This window comes from Cupressus sempervirens, chromosome 10, assembly GCF_028749045.1.
Source record: "Cupressus sempervirens isolate cs-2001-9-10 chromosome 10, ASM2874904v1, whole genome shotgun sequence".
Taxonomy (NCBI): domain Eukaryota; kingdom Viridiplantae; phylum Streptophyta; class Pinopsida; order Cupressales; family Cupressaceae; genus Cupressus; species Cupressus sempervirens.
This window is the reverse complement of record NC_143127.1, coordinates 692,034,061-692,054,675: the sequence shown is the minus strand read 5'-3', so window position 1 is coordinate 692,054,675 and position 20,615 is coordinate 692,034,061. Positions and strand designations below refer to the sequence as shown.

The following is a 20,615-nucleotide window of genomic DNA, read 5'->3' as shown; positions in this document are numbered from 1 at the left end:
GTATTGAAGTGTTATGAAGTAAGATTACGAAGTGAGCGAACTTTTGTGTAAGCAATAAATGCGAAGTTTTGTATGAACTATTTGGTGATCCAAGATCAAGTTGAAGATTAGAGATCAGACAAGGAAGGCAAATAATAGTAGATTACTTGTTTGAACAGTGAGCTCTTCTAGTAGTTGAAATTGCACGTTTGGGTAGTGGGCTCATCTTGCATACATTACACTATAACTCCTAATAGGGATTCAAAGTCTCCTAATAGGGACTGTTATACTAAATTTTCTCATTGACTCCTAATAGTGTCCATCCTCTAACAAGGAACATATATATCATTATAGTATCTAGTGGGTATCATCCCCATCAGGGTTTTCCGTTGGCTAGGTTTTCTCCAGTTAACAAAATATGGTGTCATGAATTATCTTTATGTATTGTTACTATTACTATTCATCATTACTTTATTGCTTTGTTATGCATTGTTTAAAGTAAGTAATAATATCCAGTTGGTGACTAAAGTTTGTGGATTATTAATTCATCGCCCCTCTTAGTAATTCCTATTTCTAACATAAATACTTAGCCCCTAGGCCCCCTATAGGACCGGATGAGGGCTGGTAGAGCAGGAGTAATGCTGAGGTAGGACAGCTGGCTAGGGCGATGAGTGAGTGGTACATGAGTGGAGCATGAGCGATGGGTGGGCACAGTGGTGTGCGAGTGACAGACTCTAGTTGCAATGGCACGGTGGTGGAGCTAGCCGCGTTATTTAAAATGATTTAAATTTTTATTTTTTTGTGATTTTCACCTAAACATGACCTTGTTTCATGTACTAAGGGATGTACGACCTTGGTAGGAATAAAAAATTGCCTCAAAATGCAATGTTGACTAAAATAGACATATTTTATATGGAAATATGGGTTTTGATGTCTTTTGAAGCCAACCTCAAGGTTTGTTTGGTATTAAAGTGCTCTTAAAATTAGAGACCCCCTATTTTCATAAAAAAAATAGTAGAAAAAAGCCAGATTTGTTTTGTTAAACCCTCATTTCTCTTTTTCTCTAAATGGGAACAAGCTACAATAGGTTAGGCTCAGATACCATGAAGGATTTAAGGAATACAAATCACAAAACCCAAAGAACAACTACATGCAAGAACTTGTCATAGAGAAGAAGAGGCAAATAAGAGGCAAGGGTTTTGCTATGAGAATATGAAAAATATGTTATCAGACTGAAAAGATGAGAGATATTTACAAATGATCAATCCTTAAAGAAGGAGATCGAAAAATGTAAAAGGGAAACCCTACGAGATAAATAACATTTAATAATTACTAATTAATTATTAAATGGAAATACAAGTGCATAAAGGGAAATCTTAAGAAGGGAGTAAAGATAATTTAATAAATGAAATTAAATTAACCTTTTACTGTAATAGTTTGGCTTAAATTAAGCTTTTATCTCCTAAATTAAATTAAATTAGGCTTTTCTCTCCTTAGTTTAACTTAAGGGTGGGGAGGGGCATTAGAAAATAAATCTTAGCATGTTTTTTTGTTTTTATCCATGCTTTTATTGGATAAAGCTTCTTTTCTTAGTGTTTAAGCTAACTAAGGAATGCTTATGATTTTTTCAACTTTATTTCTATTTTTCCTTTTATTGCAATTTCTTCATTCTAATTAATGAGAAGTTTCATTTTTTATCTTCTGTTTCAAATTTTTTCTTTCTACAGCTGCATAATTTGTTCTATCATTCTAGCTTAGATTATTTGTTGGTTAAGCTAAAATTTTACATGTTATTAGAGCTCATCGCCACTAGAAAGGAGAACCATTTTTTTAACTGCAGGTATTGAAGAATCTTACAGATTTTGAAGAATGGAGTTTTCCACCTTTTCTTCCTTGAAGCTACATTGCTATTTTAAATGGAAGCCAAAGATTTTGCTTTAGCTTAGAAGTAAAGACTTGCATGGAATAATAATTTTGACAAAGGTTAAATTGAATTCCATTGGTCCATCAAAGATAGACCAAGATCATGCTCCTTTTGCATGGGTCTTGCCTTCATCTTCTTCTTAGTGACAAAAAATTTTAGTGGACCTGCCATGCCTTTCATTTCAAGATTTTGGATGGTTTTATATTGTTAGTGTTGATGCTTCCTTGGTTCCATAGTTGATCAATTTTGTAGACAATTGGCACTTGTATATTCACCTAGCAATTTAGTTTTGCATGGTTGAGTAGTGTTGTTTGGGTCACTTGTACAGATTTATGTGTCATTGGCATCCTTAACTGATAGATGTATTTCCTTTGTTTTCCATCTATTTAATTTTTTGGGGCTTCTATGTAGATTATTGTCTTCCATATCTTCAATTGATAGATGTTTTGCCTACTTTTCCATTTGCTCATTGCTTGAGTAGTGTTGTTGGGGGCACTTGTGTAGATTGATCCTGATTTTCATCAAAGTTTCAAAGGATGTTCTTCATTCAACACTATGATAGTTATCATTCGACAGTTGTCCACACTTTTCTTGTGTCTCAAATGATGCTTTTCTAATGCATTTTTGAGGGGTAGTTTTGTTCCTACTGGGTTTTCCCTATTTCCTCTTTCCTATTCTTAGACTTTTGTCTCCTTAGTTAGACTTGGTTTGGGGGGGGGGGGGGGGGGGGATTTGGGTGCGGGGGTGTGTGTTAGAAAAAAAAGGATAGCATGTTTTTAGTTTTTATCCATACTTTTATTGGATAAAGCTTCTTTTCTTAGTGTGTAAGCTAACTAAGGAATATTTTTAATATTTTCATTTAAGCTAGATTTCCTAAATTAAATTAAATTAGACTTTTCTCTCCTTAGTTAGACTTAAGGGGGGGCAAGGGGTGTTAGAAAATAAAAATTAGAATTAATAAAGAGATTGCCATAATCAAAAGTGAACTAATGTAGTATTTACAAAGAGAGATCGTCCTTATAAAGGAGACCAAAATCTTAATAGGTAACTAACCTAGGTTGCATGATAATAATTAATAAAAATAATTAATTATTATATGCAAAAAGTTTAGCTTAAGTAAACTAGAGATAATAAGTGACTTATTAATTAAATCAATATGATTTAATTAATAAGAATTTTTTTTATTACACTAACACCCCCTCCCCTGCCTTAAGATAAACTTAGGGAGTAGCTAAAAACCTAGAACCTACTATTGAAAGTAAATTTGGGTCCCGACAACAAAGCCTGATGAGTTACCCAAGCACAACCAAATCTCTACAAAGAGAAGAAATAGAGAAAACTGCATGGAAAAACCTTACTCCAAAAAGAAATGGAAAACATGCTAAAAGAAACTAGTGAAGGACTGAAGAAGCCTTCAAACTAGGGAATGTCCTAGAAGATAGGAACAAAAGATGATCATGAAGAAATCCACTCAAGCATGTAGAAGCTGCAAAGCTCTGTCAAAAGTAACTACTAATTTGAAGAATCTCGACTGAAATAGAAACTAACTAGATAGAGAAGAATATAATTTGTATCAAATCAGGAGGCACACAAAGGTAAACAACTAAACTCAAATATACAGATAGTATGAAACAACAAAGCTTGAAGATCTAATCAATCGAACATGGAAGGCTGCAACTAAAGTAGGACCAAAAAAAGTGTCTATATGGTAAATGATCCATCTCACTGAAATGCATAGGTACCTAGACACTGTATCTGCCTAGTACATAGGAACAAAAACTAAATACGTAACTCACTCCATTGAACCAAGGAAGCATGAGAAACAATAGAAGAACCCCCCCCCCCCCCCCCCCTACTAATGTAGACAAGGGTGAGGTGACAAGCAATTGGAAAAGTGGTCCAAAATAACTGCATGTCAAGGAACCACGATCAAGATGCATAAAAGAGTACATATATGTGTATTGAGGTGATCGATCTCAAACAGTCATGAGGCTAATGTCACATAAGGAAAACTCACTAGATCATGGAAGATGAAAAACAAAGGAAAAACATCAACCCCCCATAATACTTTAATTAGAGTAGTGCATGTACAATAAGGCACAAGATATGGTGAAACCCAATGATACAATAATTTTTATGAGTGTCCTCAACTAGCACTGCTCAAATCAGAAGGCAAAATAAACTAAAACAAAAATACAAATGAAATATGACACTTTATCCTAATGCATTTGTAAGAATGAATACAAATGTAATCTAAATAGACCAAAAGAGACATAAGGCTAATACAATAGATAGTACAACCAATGAAAAATCATAAGAAGGAATGAAATTGATCCTCAGACCTAAAACAACCAAGATATCCACTAGAATGCAAAAATGCAAAAGGCTGAATAGAATGTGCCTAGATCAAAATATAGAAAAACAACCACCAACATTGAAAACATCTTGGAAAGACCTTTCCAACAATATAAATAATTCCTAAATCAAAGATTAGATGCTCAACATATGTCTCCCAGAGTGTAAAAACTATACCCTTGACTTTGACAGTAGAAGAAGCAATAGAAAATATTAAAACTAAAAAATACATGTCCCATTGTGATGGGCTTGGAACTAGCTTTCTGATGATATCTTGTTTGCAGAAAATGGAGTTTGTATGCTTGAGAAATGAGCAAAAAATTGAAGGTAGGTCCAAACAAGGCTTGAAGGGCAAACAGGTTGATGGTGCAGTGTTGACATGGTGTTGATGTCAGTAATGAACGAGCCCAAATTTGATAGTCAAATGATAATCAAGGAAAAAAGATGCTTGGAAAATGACCTCTATCAGAAAAAAACATTTGATCGCCGAAAATGCTATGTTGTATCAAAGGGCCAGTGCCAGAGAAACAAATCTAGTGGCCAAACTAAGGTCACACCAACAAAAAACCAAGGAAGGAGAGATAGGGCCAAGAGGATGCATCAGGCAAAAATAATTTCCAAAAAAAATGTCATTTAACTTTTGGAAAACTCCAAAAAGGTATACCAAACCTCAAATATCTCCAAACTTGCACTTCGTCACAAATCACAACAAGATGATGTGTCGCAGTCACAAATCAATGCCTAGACCAAGTTCTTTTCCTCTTTAAAAAATGTCATTGACTAGCCTAATCACATGCACTATAGAAAAAAGCATGTACTTTAATGTTGAGTTGGTTGCAAATACACAAAGGAAAGAGGGAACTCCAAAATGAGCATTGGAAATAAGGTGGTCTGCCAACAAAATCGGGTGTTGATGCAAACTTGACAGAAAAGTAGGCATGATTGAAGGAGAGATTGTTGTGTTGCCCAAAAATATGCCAGAAGTCATGTGTTGGAAGACAAGTGACATGTATGAATAAAGGACATGTTGGTGCACTGAGCACGGGCTGAAATTGGCTCTCATGCCAAAAACTAATGTCTTCACACCAAAAGAAAGTACACACACTTCCCAAAACAAATTTCGTCACCATAAAAAATGTGTGTCATAGGCTTTGACAAAGCCACACTCAATGTAAAAGGTCCCAAAAAAAAAGTGGTGAGCTACTAGTTGGATCCACAACCAAATAAAAATTTGCACCCAAGGAAAAATTGATGGCAAAGGTTGGATCGCAGTAGAAGGTGTTAGAGGTGGCATAAACAAAGAAGTATGGCCCCCAAATAACATCCTCCTCCTACAAAAAAAGGTTTTTGTCCTCCAATCAAGAAGACATTATCTCTGCCAATGCCCACAACCAGCAATAATTCGGCCCATAATAATGCCTAACTGCAATTTTTTTCAAATGCATTGAAGATCATGGTTTATGAAATCCTAACTCCAAGCTTGAAACTACCAAAAAAGGATGCTTGGAGGGAAATGCCCAATCAACTAACATGCATGATAAAAATCATAAAAGTGTCTGGCCAAATATGCATGCATTGAATTAAAAATGCATAGGGGCAAGGGAAAATTTGTGCCAACCAAAATAGGTGGTCCATCGATCATACCATGAGGACATTGGCTGGTGGTGCATGAAGTGCTAGAAGTAAGCGCTTTAAAGGAGTGTGTGAGGCGCGATCCAAAATCATGATGACATCCCGCCAAAACTGTTGCACATCCAAAATGAAAGGGCTGAAACTGGCATGAGAAAAAGACTCAAACCACCATTGTTGAAACCACTAGAACAAGGTCATTAAAAAGCCTTTGAAAGATGGGGCTGGCGGGTGTCTTGCAAGTACCAAGGGACGAGTTTTTTCAAATCATTAATATAAAAAGACTTGACACATGGAGAAGTTGGCTATCTCTACCCTCCAATAAAAAATGTCTGTAGGGGTTTATTAATTCATGGCCTCCAAAAATATGAATGAAATAATGTCTATATGGTAAATGATCCATCTCATTGAAATGCATAGGTATCTAGCCACTGCAATCGCCTAGTACATATGATCAAATATGGAATACATAGCTCACTCCATCAAATCAAGAAAGAAATAGAACCAACATAACCCCCCTATAATGATAAGAGGTAAGACATGAACACCAAAACTAAATGCAATATCTCCTACAAAAAGAAGAACCATAAACATCGAGAGTGAAAAAGAAGTACAAACACCTATAATGACACGTGCCATTGACACATCATGAGGCTAATATCTTGGAAGGAACACTCACTTGAAAAAGGAAGATGCTAAATATGACCAATATGTAACCCTCCAAGGAAATTTATAATGTAGTGTGACTACAACAAAACACAAAGATGTGCAAGATCCTGAAATGCAATAGAGTGGCACTTTATCTTAGTGCGTTTACAAAAATACTACAACAAGATGTCAAAAAAGATCAAAAGAGACACAAGGCTAATACAACATATAATACAACCTATGATGAATCATTTGAAGCAGAAAAAATAATTCCTAGACCTAAAATAACCAAGATATCCACTAGAATACAAAAATGCAAAAGACAGAATAGAATGTGCCTAGAGAAAAATCTAGAAAAATAATTAGCATCAATCGAAAGAGCTCTAAAAGACCTTTCCAATGATATAAAGAATTCCCAATTCGAACATCAGATGCTCAAGATATGTCTCCTAGAGTGCAAAATAGAACTCCTAACTTTGACAAAAGAAACAACCATTAAAAAGGCACTGAAACTAAAAATAACCTGCACCATTGGAATGGGCTTGGAACCAACTTTCTGGCGATATCTTGTTTGTGAAAAATAGAGTCCAGATGAGCAAGTTATGTCCAGAAAATCACATGTAGGTCAAAAAAGGGATGGAAGGGTAAAACAAAAAATTAGTACCTCAGATTTGTGTCAAAATTCCTCAGGAAGCGTTCCTTATAGTACATAAATTACCTCAGGAAGCATTCCAATTTTGTACCAAAATTTGTCTAAAATTATGTGCCAAAAAATATCAATTTACATGCCAAAAAATATTGATTTTCATGCCAAAAATCTCAATATTAATGCCAAAAAATCTCTATTTCCGTGCTTAAAAAAAATATCAAATCGACACCTTGGGAAACATGCCTAATTTGGGAGCAATAATTTTCTTCCTTAGATTCTAACTATGTCCAAATTGGACAAATTTTCTATGAAACTAGGGGTTTTTGGGTGCTCTAAGCTCAATGGTGAGGTCTGTTTGGGCTAAAAGGGCACCAAAAAATGGTGACTTCCTAGATTCAATACAAAAAAAAATCTAAAAAATGAAACACTTTGAAAGAAATGACACAGATCTTAATGCCAAGCCAAACCTCTCATAAATGGAATAGGGGTATGAAGATCTAAAGCTCTGATACCATGTTGAAGTTGATGAAAGATCAACCCCACAACTCCCAAGAATTGCCTAGATGCAAACACCTATCACAAAAAGAGAGAAGGAAAAGCTATGGAGGTTGGAATTGATCCTATATACTAGGCAATTTGCAGTGGCTAGATGCCTATGCATTTCAGTGAGATGGATTATTTTCCATATAAACATTCTTTCATTCTTGTTTTTGGAGGCCATGAAGATACCTTCCATCTTTGATTGATAAGCTCTTCAGAATTAGTCTTCTCTACCTGGTCATGTTCTATACAATGGAGATTCTTCAGATCAGTAGTTTGATAGTGTTTGTAGCTTCATGATTTAGTGGTGTTCTTTATGATCATCCTTTTGTTCCTATCTTCTAGAACATTCTTTCCATCTCTTTTTGGAGTAGGGTTTTTCCTATGCAGTTTTCTCTATTTCTTCTCTTTTTAAAGATTTGGTTGTGCTTGGATACTTCATTAGGCCTTGTTGCTAGGACCCAAATTTAATTTTAGTAGTAGTTTCTAGGTTTTTAGCTACTCCCTATGTTTATCTTAAAGGGGGTGTTAGAGTAATAAAGTTTTTTCTAATTAATTAAATCATATTGATTTAATTATTAAGTCACTTATTATCTCTAGTTTACTTAAGCTAATCTTTGGGCATATAATAATTAATTCTTTTATTAACTATTATCATGCAATCTAGGTTAATTACCAGTTAGTGTTTTGATCTCATTTATAAGGATGATCTCTCTTTGCAATTATTCATTCATTCACTTTTGATAATAGTAATCTCTTTTTCTATTCAAGAATATCTCATTTGTGGATCTGGGAATTCTGGCCTCCATAGCTTTTCCTTCTCTCTTTATGTGATAGGTGTTTGCATGCAAGTGTTTCTTGGGAGTTGTGGGGTTGGTCTTCTATCAAATTCAACATGTCTTGTTCTCTCATATTGCATAGGTAAATAATCTTTATAGATTTAAAATCTTCTATAAAAATAATATAGAATAAAATTTTTAAAAAGTAAATATAAAGGAGCTCCTACTTAAATGATACCTAATATTATTTTTTCTCAACTATTATTTGAGATTCAAAATTTAGCTAGGAGGATAAGACTATGTAGGTGATCAAATAGAATTAGTTGTTGTAAGAGAAAAACTTGAACACTTTTCTTTTTTTAATGCTTGCTTTGAATCTTTTTTTATTCATATAATGACATGTGTATATATGTAAAAGGAAGGGCTATTACACATATTAATTTTTATGGAATAAATCTTATGAGGAAGATGCAATTATGTGTAAAGATATATTAAAATAGTGTAAAAGAATATGGGCTATTGTTTTTAAGGAATATATTTTAAAATCTTGTGAAAACTAGAAGCTCCTACATCTTGAGATTTTCATTTATGTAGTTATGTAAGAGGAAAACTATATATACAAGTCTCTTCTTTTTAAATTTTAGGCTTAAGTTAGTACCTTTGGTTTGAGGTTAAATGTTTTTCTTTCTTGCTTTCTAATATTTTGCAATCATTTGTTGTTCATCTAGAGATTTTACCTTAAATAATCTAACTAATTTATTATTAAATATTATAAAATAATATTTAATTTAAATCTAATTTTTAATGCAAATATATATTAATATATAATAAAAATAATAATAATTGTACATCTGTTATTTAAAATAAAATTATAAATTATAATTAACAACTTTAATATAGGATTCCAAATTTACTTTAAAAATAACAATAAATTCACATAAGATTAGAGAGATGGTCAATTTGAATTAGTGGCTAAATAAAATAACTACCTATACACTCTGCATATTGATGCAAAAGGATGTACAAAAAACTTCATCTATATTAGTATTTCAAGTACCAAATGGCTTTCATTTATGTTCCATATGCCTCTATTCTTTAACATTTTGCAAACTTGACTAAATGTGGCACATTGTAGGGTAGGGAAATAAGGATATGTGTGCTCTATAGAGTCTCTCACTAATATTTTTAAATCCTCATAAAACCTTTGGTTTGAGCTTTCTAGTTGCCAAACAAAGTGATGCATAGTTTGATATTAGAGTGATTTGTGTAAAGTTGAGCTCTTGCCTAGTTACATGTGCACCAGAGTATTTCAGAAATTTTTTTCCCTTGAGAAGTATTTCTTCATCTCTTCAAGTTAATGCTAAAAGGATAAATCACTCATAAAAGACTTTTAGAGCTCTGAGAAGAGACATGCTTGATAAATAGTGTGTAGAGAGCCACTTATGTGAGTACATATAATGTGCATGCTAAAGGTCACTTGCCCTTTCAAATCCATCACAAGGGTGATGTTTTTGGAATGAGGAAGTTTTTAAGGTTTGATTAATGGAAAAAATAGAATCTCATGGATAACCATGCTTGTTCTTTTACTACGGGGAAGAAATTGTGGATCATGGATTATAATTGTGCACTTTCCACAGGATCATCTTTTGTTTACCCAGATTATAATTTTTTGTCATGAAAGCCACCTTTTCTTGTAGTTTATGTGGCTAGGAAGAGTTTAGGGTGGCATATTATGTTGGATCAGATGGCGCAAGTGCTTCTTGTTTAGTAGTCATTTTGCACGATGACAATAATATAAATCCTTACAAATTTCTCTCTTAAAGAGTTGATTAAGTTTGTTAGAATGATTAGAATAACTAAAAGGAGGGTGAGGAGGGGGGTGAACCAGCCATCCTTAGGTCTAGATGTACTAATTCAACTTTTAATAACTTCAAACAACTTAATCAAACTCATAAATTCACTCGGCCAATATAGATAATCATCAACGATCAAACTAAATCGTATCATCTCTTTGCTCTCTATTTAGTGTATGTCAAATAATAGAAACATATAATAGTAAACAACATGAAACATGAAAACAATATTTCACATGTATGACACTAGGATTTTACATGAAAACCAAATTTGGGAAAAACCACCAAGTAACATGCCACTTTTTCACTCTTTTGAAGTGAGTTTGGTTAAGAGCCAACCCTGCTAAAGGTTAAAAAACACACTATTAGATGTGACCCTGTTAAAGGATTTCATCACCTTGTTAGAAGTGGCCTTATTAGAGGTCTTCAAAATATCCCATCAGAATATCACCTTGATTAAAGGATTTACAATATGACTATTAGGTCAACCTTGATTAAAGGATTTTATTACCATAATGGTTTTAAAGTAACAATTAGGTTGATTTGATAAAATACATCTCACTTTGCATGTTCTAATATCCATTCAGCTCATTCTTGGTTCATTGAGTGGACTTCATCACATTCTCCATCTTTGATATGCTTGGCAACACTTCAAGCAATCTCGTGTACACCAACTTCTCACTTTTCCTCTACAAATTTATTCTCCACAAGTTCCTCACAAATTTTCCTACTAACCAATAACTGTAAAACATCTCCTGTGCCTCCTTAAATAGATAGGTTTAATATTTTTCCACTTAAACATAATTATAGATCTTAGGGTTTGATCATATTCATTGAATTTGTCTATCATTTTGTCCTTCTACTTCTTTCCTTGAAATATTTGGAAAATTCTCATTGAATCCTCACCTTAGATCACTTAACAAACTCAAATCATGCATTAAATAATCCAGATCATCAATCCTTATCTTTTACATGTTTTGACTGATCCATGAATTCAATTGTGCCATCCTCAAATCTTGATTCTTTCACAAATTTGTAATTTCTTGACACACGGTCATCATTGGGTAGCTCGGTCACTATTGATCTGTCTCACTCATTTTACAATGGCTCATTCACCAACTCTATGCTTGGCCGTTACTACAGTCTTCCTTTATCTTTCTCAACCATTACCATCACTCAGCTAATATTATTTTTCTTGGCTATAACTTAAGTTCCTTAATCTTCTACTTGATAATGCTTAACTTCTTCATTGATGTAGTAACCTGTCACTCGGTCAAGCTTAGTGTTTTACTCAACTTCTTGACTTTCATCAATCATCTCTTCTACACTTCAACTTGTCTTTCTTCTTCACTTTATATAGTGATCAAACAACATATTATCTTGTCAAATACCAACTGAGAAAGTGCACTTTCACTAGTACAAAAACAACAATATCTGACTTAAAAAACCACTAAAAGCTGTATATATGTGACTAAAATTAGTCAAGTGACTAATAGTAGTTAATATCCAATCATTTATAACACTACTAAATATACTACAATTAGTGACTAAAATTGCTTAGTAGTATATTTAGTAGTCTTATAAATGACTAGATATTAACTACTATTAGTCACATATATAAAATTTTTAGTGGTTTTTTTAGTCACATATTACTATTTTTGTACTAGTGAATGCTATAGGAGCTATAGCATTATAAGAAAAATGTTGTAGGAAGAGGAAGAATGCTAGGGTAAATCTGACATCAAAGGGATGCACTTCAAATAAAGGTACATGAATACAACTATTCTACTAAGTGGATGAAATGTGTGAAGTAAAATGGATTGGCATGGATCTTACTCTGTGTTTTTAGTCATGTGCAAAGAGTAAACATAATGCTTCATAGAGATCAAGCATGCCAAGAAAGTGGATCAACCACCATGCACAATGCATGTCATTTTATATTGCATAGATAGGGAATTAAAAATATAACATGGTGGTGCTTCAAGTGGATTCATGTGAATGCCATCACAAAGTGAAGGATGTTGTTAAATAGATGGATCAACCAACACTATGCTTTAAACCTTCAATATATGGTAAAGGAGAAATAGAATAATGCTACATTTTGTGGTACAAATCAGCCCAAGGGTCATTCCAATTAGCATGCTATCATAGAAGAAAATAAAGTTATGCTCATGCCCTCACACTTGCAGGCACATATACATAGAGAAAGTATACATGCATACATGCTTGAAAGTACAAAGAAAAAATAAATCAAAACTTACAGTTTCAGCATGCATGTAAGAGACTTAATGCTGAAAGTAATGTTCTTTCCTTAAAACATGAAGCATATTTCATGATGAAAGTTAGGGTAGAAAATACAATGATGTCATGGTTACCAAGAGTATGCATGCAAGTGTACAAAGTGATGGAAGTAAAACAATGATTTACTTAATACATCATGAGGCTAAATAGTAGAAATATGCATCATAATTGCTCAAGTGAAGATGGATATTTAACATACATGATGTTTGAATACTTTAGAATAATTGAGAGGGTGGGGGGGTGTGAATCAATTATCCAAGGTCCAGATGTATAAATGAAACTTTTCACAGTTTAGTGAACCCATAAAACATTTACCTTCATGCATGCATCCATAAGATTATGCAATCACTTAAAACTTGAAGGTTACTATCAAATCAATTTGCAGAAATGTAAACATGAAACATAACAGATTAAACCCAATTTGGGGAAAACCACCAACAACATGCTACTCGTTTTCACTCTTTTGGAGTGATGCCCTATGAAAGGCCAACCCTGTTAAAGGTTACAATACACACTAAAATATGACCTTGTTAAAGAATTTCAATCACCCTGTTAGGAGTGAGCCTTGTTAGAGGAATTTAGACCATTCACTTGGAATGTCACCGTGTTAAATGATTTACAAATGACTATTAGCTCAACCTTAATCCAAAGGATTTACCCTAGACTGATACAATTGTTAGAAAGTAATAGTAAGGCTTGATCTAATAACAACTTACAACTTCATTTGCAAATTTTAGATCTCTATTTTAGTCCTCCATTCTACTTGGCCTTCATACATTTTAGCTCTGATAGCTTGTTCACCATTCAAGAATTCATACCCTGAAACCTTATTTCTTAATATGCTAATGCAAACTCTTCTCTTAGGTCACTTGATGAAGAAAAACCCTTGAATCCTTGTCATCCTTAGGTTCTCGTACATGACAACCTTTTCTTCTGATCATCCATCCCTATAAATAGGAAATTAAGATCTTTTTCTATTCATTCTCCATCGTCCAATTTAGGGTTAGGATGGATTAGGTAGGATACAATGAATCTAACCTTTATTCATATCTCCTCTAGAAACTTTTCCTTGAATCCTCCTTGAATTTGCCTAAAAATAGTTTACCTTGAATTTTGTGCCACTAGCTCATCAATCTTATCTTCCACCTGGTTCACACAATCCAAGAAAATAAACTTGTCAGCTCAATCGAATTCATGATCTTTCAAATAATGTCACCACTCGGCATTATTTGGCTTTTAATGCTCAACACATACTATGTTGCTCGACATCCTTTGTAAAATCACTTGACATGAACTGAAGTTTACTGGTGCTTGACATCAACTAAACTTTACTTGACACCCACTATTTTTCTCGACATACACTAGAATAAACATTTACTTAGCTCCAATTGATTTCTTGCTTGGCTTGCATTGACTTTCCTTAGCACCTACTATCCACTTGGTCAAGCTTTGAAGAAAAACTTTGTGTAACTTGTTCTTCTAAACTTTCTTAGTGTAACCAACCTTTGTAACCTTAAGTAGATTATCAATACATCATGTTATCAATGTCTTAACTGATTCTTGTACTCCTTTACATAATCATAACTCAACCTTTCCTCTAGGTGCTATTGTCACATCTTTTGATCAAATCCTCTTCATCAATTAAATAAGTGATAGTACTTAAATCATATAAGTAGTTGTCTTACCAGAAAATAGCATCTTTGACATTAGTGACAAAACAATGATTAACGCATATTGATCATGCTTGTATCAATCTGTTCTCAACAATCTCCCTCTTTAACAGTCTTCTTCAATCTATTCTCAACACACAATAAATGCTGAAATTAATTGTCATGTCCCCATTTTAACAAGATTAATATTAAAATATAAGAAATATTAATAAGTAATTTATCGGTAACAAAACTAGATATTAAACTATAAAATATAATATAATTATAATTATAATCAATTATAGACAATTAATGTAAACTATTCTATATAAGTCTGATAATACATATGATAATAAATAAAGAGTATTCAAATATACTTATAACTTATATATACAAAATATAATTACATGTTATAATAATCAGAAAAATGAATAAAATATAACTAATAATGTGAATATAATGATATGAGCCACCTAAATATAATAATGATAAGTTAATAATAATCATAATTCAAATAACATATTAATAAATAATTTATTATTATCATATATGTCATCAGTGTAATCAATACTAAGCATAATAATATAAAATACATATTTTATTATACGCATTTAAAATTATATTTTAACTAAACTATAAATATAGATTAGATCAAATAAATTTAACTAAACGAATAGTCATGAACCTTCACCCACCCACATATATTAGAGGGAAACAATGTTTCCAAGAGGGGCATCTGTTGATATTGGTTCTTCATTTTGGAATGACTGGGAAAAGGGTCATCACGACTTCATTTTTGAATGACCGGGAAAAAGATCATTACAAATGGTATTAGAGCATGATCCTACCATCCCACAGAGAAAATATGAAAACAAGAAGTTGAAAAATTTATATATGCACAACAATATAACTTAATGATATCAATGTGATACATACAGATTTTAGAAATTAAATTGGAAAATCAAATAACTAATTAAGGTTTTTGGTAGTTCATCTCATTTGGAGTAGTGGAAACAAATACACGACATGGTTTATTTCATATTGTGTAAAATCCAAAATCCACAACAATTGCCACATAAGCAAACAACCTCAAGATGTAGAACAAAATGCGAAAATAAATAGAATTTGAAAATTCAAAAATTGATTTTATTCACATAAATATATAATTCAATATCCATTTCTTAGATGGAAAATCTATACACATCGACAAATAGTCGAGAATAGCTAGAATCACAATCATTAATACATGTCACCATTTTCTCTAAGTACACTTGATAATACAAGCCGACCACATATCGACAGTATGTAAAACAAAGTATAAATGCTAGAAATGAATTAGGTGAACATGACATCTTGTTAGAACTATGTCGACCTGCATGTCAAACATGAATGTATCATTAGTACATCATATGATATAAAGCATATATAACATAAATCATATAATATAACATGCCATCGAACCTTAGTGTCCATCTGCATGTAATCTCGTCTCTGAGCCATTAGAACTATGTCCATCTACTATCATGAGACAGAAGAGTGGTCTAGGCGCTTTTATCGCCCAACCATGGAGTGGTTAGCTCCTCGAGGTTTTTTGATTAAGGAAAACTACCCGACCTTAGCACGAGAAGGCTAGCAACTCGACACAATTGGATCATAAAAGATCTGGTGCAGCCAAGTGATCTATCTACTTACACCTATGTCTAGTAGATACATTCACAAGGATATGGAAGAGGGAAAAAAAATGTAATAATAACCAATGCATCTCAAACATATGCATAAAAGTTTTACCAAGCTTGGCCAAGCATCATGAACTAGTGAAATGTAAAAGACTGGCAGGTAAATTTCTAAGGAAAAACAATACATTTCCCATAAATTACCCTCCTCTTTGATCCCACATTCAACACCCTTCTTAATTTGAAACAAAAACAAAATCTTGTTGAGTTATAATTCTTAGCTCGTTGTATAGCTTATCTTCATGTTGATTAGTAAATCAATATAATTAATTATATTAAACTATTCATTCAGCAATAAAAATAAAAATTATAGAGACTAGACTATAAGGGAGTCTTCACTAAAATCCTTTGTTGTACTTCAAAGTTAACTGTAAGAATTAGCTTGTATTTCCCCTATATATATATATATATCACTGTGATTGTCAAACAACTCAACTAAATCAAGTTATACATTAACATACAATGGTCTTCTAGGTTTAGAAGTAATTTAGTTTTAAAATAAAGAGCATACTGCACTAACTAAAAAAATATATAAACAAGCAACTGATACTTATGTTTATTTCAAATCAACAACTAGCTGTAAGATCAGTCCATTTCATTTCAAATCAACAACCAACCATAAGATAAGTCCATTTCTCATAACATTTACACAACAAGACCCATTACAGAGACTAAGAAATTAACAATGGTAATGGATAGTTACAACCACATGGTGGAAAATCTTATCCACAACCAAAACGTGATACCCAGCAGCTCAAAGTTTCTCTTAGAAATTAAAATGCAAAACACATGCTACAACAAGGTAATTATTTCTTATATAGTGAAAAATGCTAAAAACATTGAAGGGATTCTATTGCACCACTTCAATATTTACTAACATTTGGTAAAACAAAAAAAAAAAACATAATAAGGAAATCATAAAGTTACGTATGGAAAATAGGAAGACAATCAGCCAAACCATTTTTCTTCTACTATTTGACTTCTTTTCAGCATTATATGTTTTATTCCATTCATAGTAGCTTCAACAAAACAAACTTACCATACAGAAACAACAAATCAATGTAAATAGAAAATTTATTATACTCACAACAACAAGTCGATGTAAACAACATTTCTTCTCAAATTGATATTTAAAATAGTTCACGACTTAAGTCCTTGATAATTAACAGAAGAAAAAAATAAATAAAAAAGAACCTGAATGTTGTGGGAACACCTATGCCTCCGGCTCTCTCTCTCTCTCTCTCTCTCTCTCTCTCTCGGTGGCTATTCTTTCCTGCTGCTTAAAAGAAATTGTCCCCAACTGATTGCTGCTGCCAAATACTCTAGCTGCCAACCTTGCTTCTTATCTTCTCCCAAATTCAGCTGCTCCTCTTTTCAAAAACATTTTTCCTTCTTTGTTTATAAAAAAAATTCTCTCCACTTTGCTGAAAAACATCCCCTTCAATAATCGGCTTCCTCTATTTTTTAAAAATCGTTCCCTCTTAACAGGAAACCCAAAAAAAACCCCTTTGCATGCCTGTCGATTCTTTCTAAATGTAGCCCTGCCTTTTCTTTGTTTTTTCCTTCCCAACATGCCTTTTCTTTGTTTTTTCCTTCCCAACATGTTTTTCTCCCCTCTTATCCAAAAAAAAGGTCTTCCTTTGGTTTTTCTTTAAAAACGTCTGCCTTTTTCCAAGAAAAACAACAACTCCTATTATTATTATAATATTTTTATTTTTATTTTGTCCTCCTTCCATCCAACTAACGTTATGGAAGAATATTAAAAATTGGGAAATATTTAATTAATCTCCACCAATTTGGAGTGTTAATTTTAGTCTGGATTAAGCACTTTGTTACTATTTAATCGTAATGAATTTCTCAACTAACCATTTCCATTAAATTTCACGATTGTAATTACTAAGGAAATAAATTAAGAGCATAATTCTAAATTATAATATTTCAAAATTACTAAACAATTTATGAATTCATTACCACTCTATATACAAGTCCAAATCTGTATAATTAAACTAGATGTAAAAACCAAGCATGTAACTTATTCACAATAAAATACTTTAAATGTGTGTGTGTGACTGCACCATAAAAATTTCAGACCAACCTTGCCAAGGAGCTAAACTCCTCTACCTCAACCAACCTTCCGCCTTCAGTACCTGCACACTCACAAACTTGACATCACCCAATACATCAGTAATGTCATCATCATAATAATCATAATATCTTAAATTCAAAATTTAAAACATTTAACATACATTATCAGATATAAACATATAAATGAATTAAAAAAATTTAACCATTATGTCAAAATCTCATAAACTCAACATATTGCAACCATTCTAATGGTCATTAAATTAAATTATCCATCAAATAATATAAACAATAAAAGTTTTAAAGTATTCGACAAGAGTCCTACATAGTCAAACATAGTCTTAGTCAAAAGGTCAATCACATAATAAGTCCGTATAAAAAGTATGTCAAAATTTGAGTCATGACATATTGATAGGTAAACATTACAGGGAACATTACATAATGTATAGCTGTAAATGTTTTATAAAGATGGATTCCAAATTCTTTCACTATCTTTCCCATTCTATCAAAGGAGTTCTAGGTTCTAGAGAACAATTGAAGTGCAACTTTGCAGAGAAAAGCAAAGCAAGACATATAAAATGAGAAACAACTACAAGGATTTGAAGCTTGGGTAAATAAAAATAAGGTGGATTCTTTAATTCATTGACCAAAATGTAGCTCATCATCTATTCTGAACTCAATGAAGTTTGATATTCCACTCCACGCTATCAAACTTGATTCCATTCAGAAATGTGAAACCAAGCCTCTGTATCATCTTGACAAGGGAGAAGACATTAGCTGAAAAGTGGTCATACAATAAGGTTTTACCTATTTTTCTTAAACTTCATTAGTTATATCAGCTGTAGAAGTTAAAATCTCGATGGTATAAAAGTTGATAATCTTTCTTATTTAGTTGGCTCCAAATGCTATATGATTTATTAATACATTTTTAATTGCTATAAGGCAAACATTCAAGTCTAGCTTTGGAGACAACAGGTTAAAGAAGAAAAAGAAATTACATGTATCAGTAGCTAAAGAATCCTTAAGTTGTAAGAAAAAAATAGAAGTTGAGCTTTTCATAATAGCAAATTTTAGGCATATTTGTTTCCATGGAAGGTGGTTAAGTTCGTTTTGTCAGTACCTTGAGAAAGAAAAATAGGTAAAACTAAGAAACATCCAAAGATAATAAGAAAAAAACAATCAAAGAAAAAATATATAAACCTGGGAGATGACATTAAGACTTTCCAAATATGGAGATTACATGGACACATCAAGAACAACGACTTTTATCAAGGGTGATGACATTAAGGGCTTATTGAATCATGTACAATAGCTATTCATTCTGAAGGTATGAAATAGAAGTGGCGAAGGAAGCAAATACATGTTAGTTATATCACATGGAAGTAATGGATTTGAATAGTTCTAATGGAGAACAAAATAGTAATATAAATGATCACTATGAATAGAGATAATATCGTGGAATATTGTTGTCTATAAAATATGAATCATTGAGCTATATATATTTCCAATGTCATTGAATAGTGATATGTAATGATATCAATTGATATATAAAAGGAAATGTTGAAAACAAAAAATTATAAGACAATCAAAGCAGTGACTAAAGATAAAGTATGTAATGATACACAAAAACTAGAAGTTCCATTAATTTCATGATGTGAGGATCTTGATGGCATCATGAGAGCACTCGATATTAAATCAATTCAATAAACTATGATTCGTATACCTATTGTTATTGTTATTATCAAAAAAGAAACTCTTCAACAATCCAATTTATATCAATGATTCAGAGTCATTGAGATGGTCCACCAACGTCCAGATGATATTAATAGATTTTCATGTGCATTCCCTTAGAAGCTAGTGGACATGTAGGGGAATTGGTATAGAAATACAACCATATGAATATAAACATATAATTATACTATGTGATTCACCATGCTACATGAGGGAATTATACATATCTGGTGTATGTATAAGACAATGGTAGTATACACACCTTTGAAAATAGACATCTTAAACAAAGCATATCAAACACACCAATATAAACCATTCAAACCATTCGCATGGATAGCATGATCTGTACACAATTTGTGGCCCCCACTACCATGCAATTCATATATATGTAAATTGGGACTGCCATAGCATCGTTGGACCTTGAGCCTTAATAATATTAAGAAGCTAATATGGAGTAAAGAGGCAATATTGACCCAGATACCTGTGAATCATAGACCACATACAATACAACAATGCATTCTTAGCACTATAACAAAGGGAGAAGATATAAGGTAATCTCAATTGCCATTACATACAAATGAGATGGAAGTCTAGAATGGGTGATTAGTCAATATTCTTTATCAAATAATATATTTTCTTGCTCGACATATAGTTGATGGATATTGTGGCGATGAAAACTACACTAACGTTAAAAAAAACATGAACATTATCATACATAATATTTTTCATGATCTACCACAAAAAATAGCCTTAGTGAATGAAA

General features: G+C 32.4%; 1 pseudogene; it reads left to right on the top strand.

Moving 5' to 3' along the window:
• The first annotated feature begins 679 nt into the window (after positions 1–679).
• On the top strand, positions 680–10,271 carry LOC149535730 (uncharacterized protein At1g01500-like; annotated as a pseudogene).
• Positions 10,272–20,615: the final 10,344 nt, after the last annotated feature.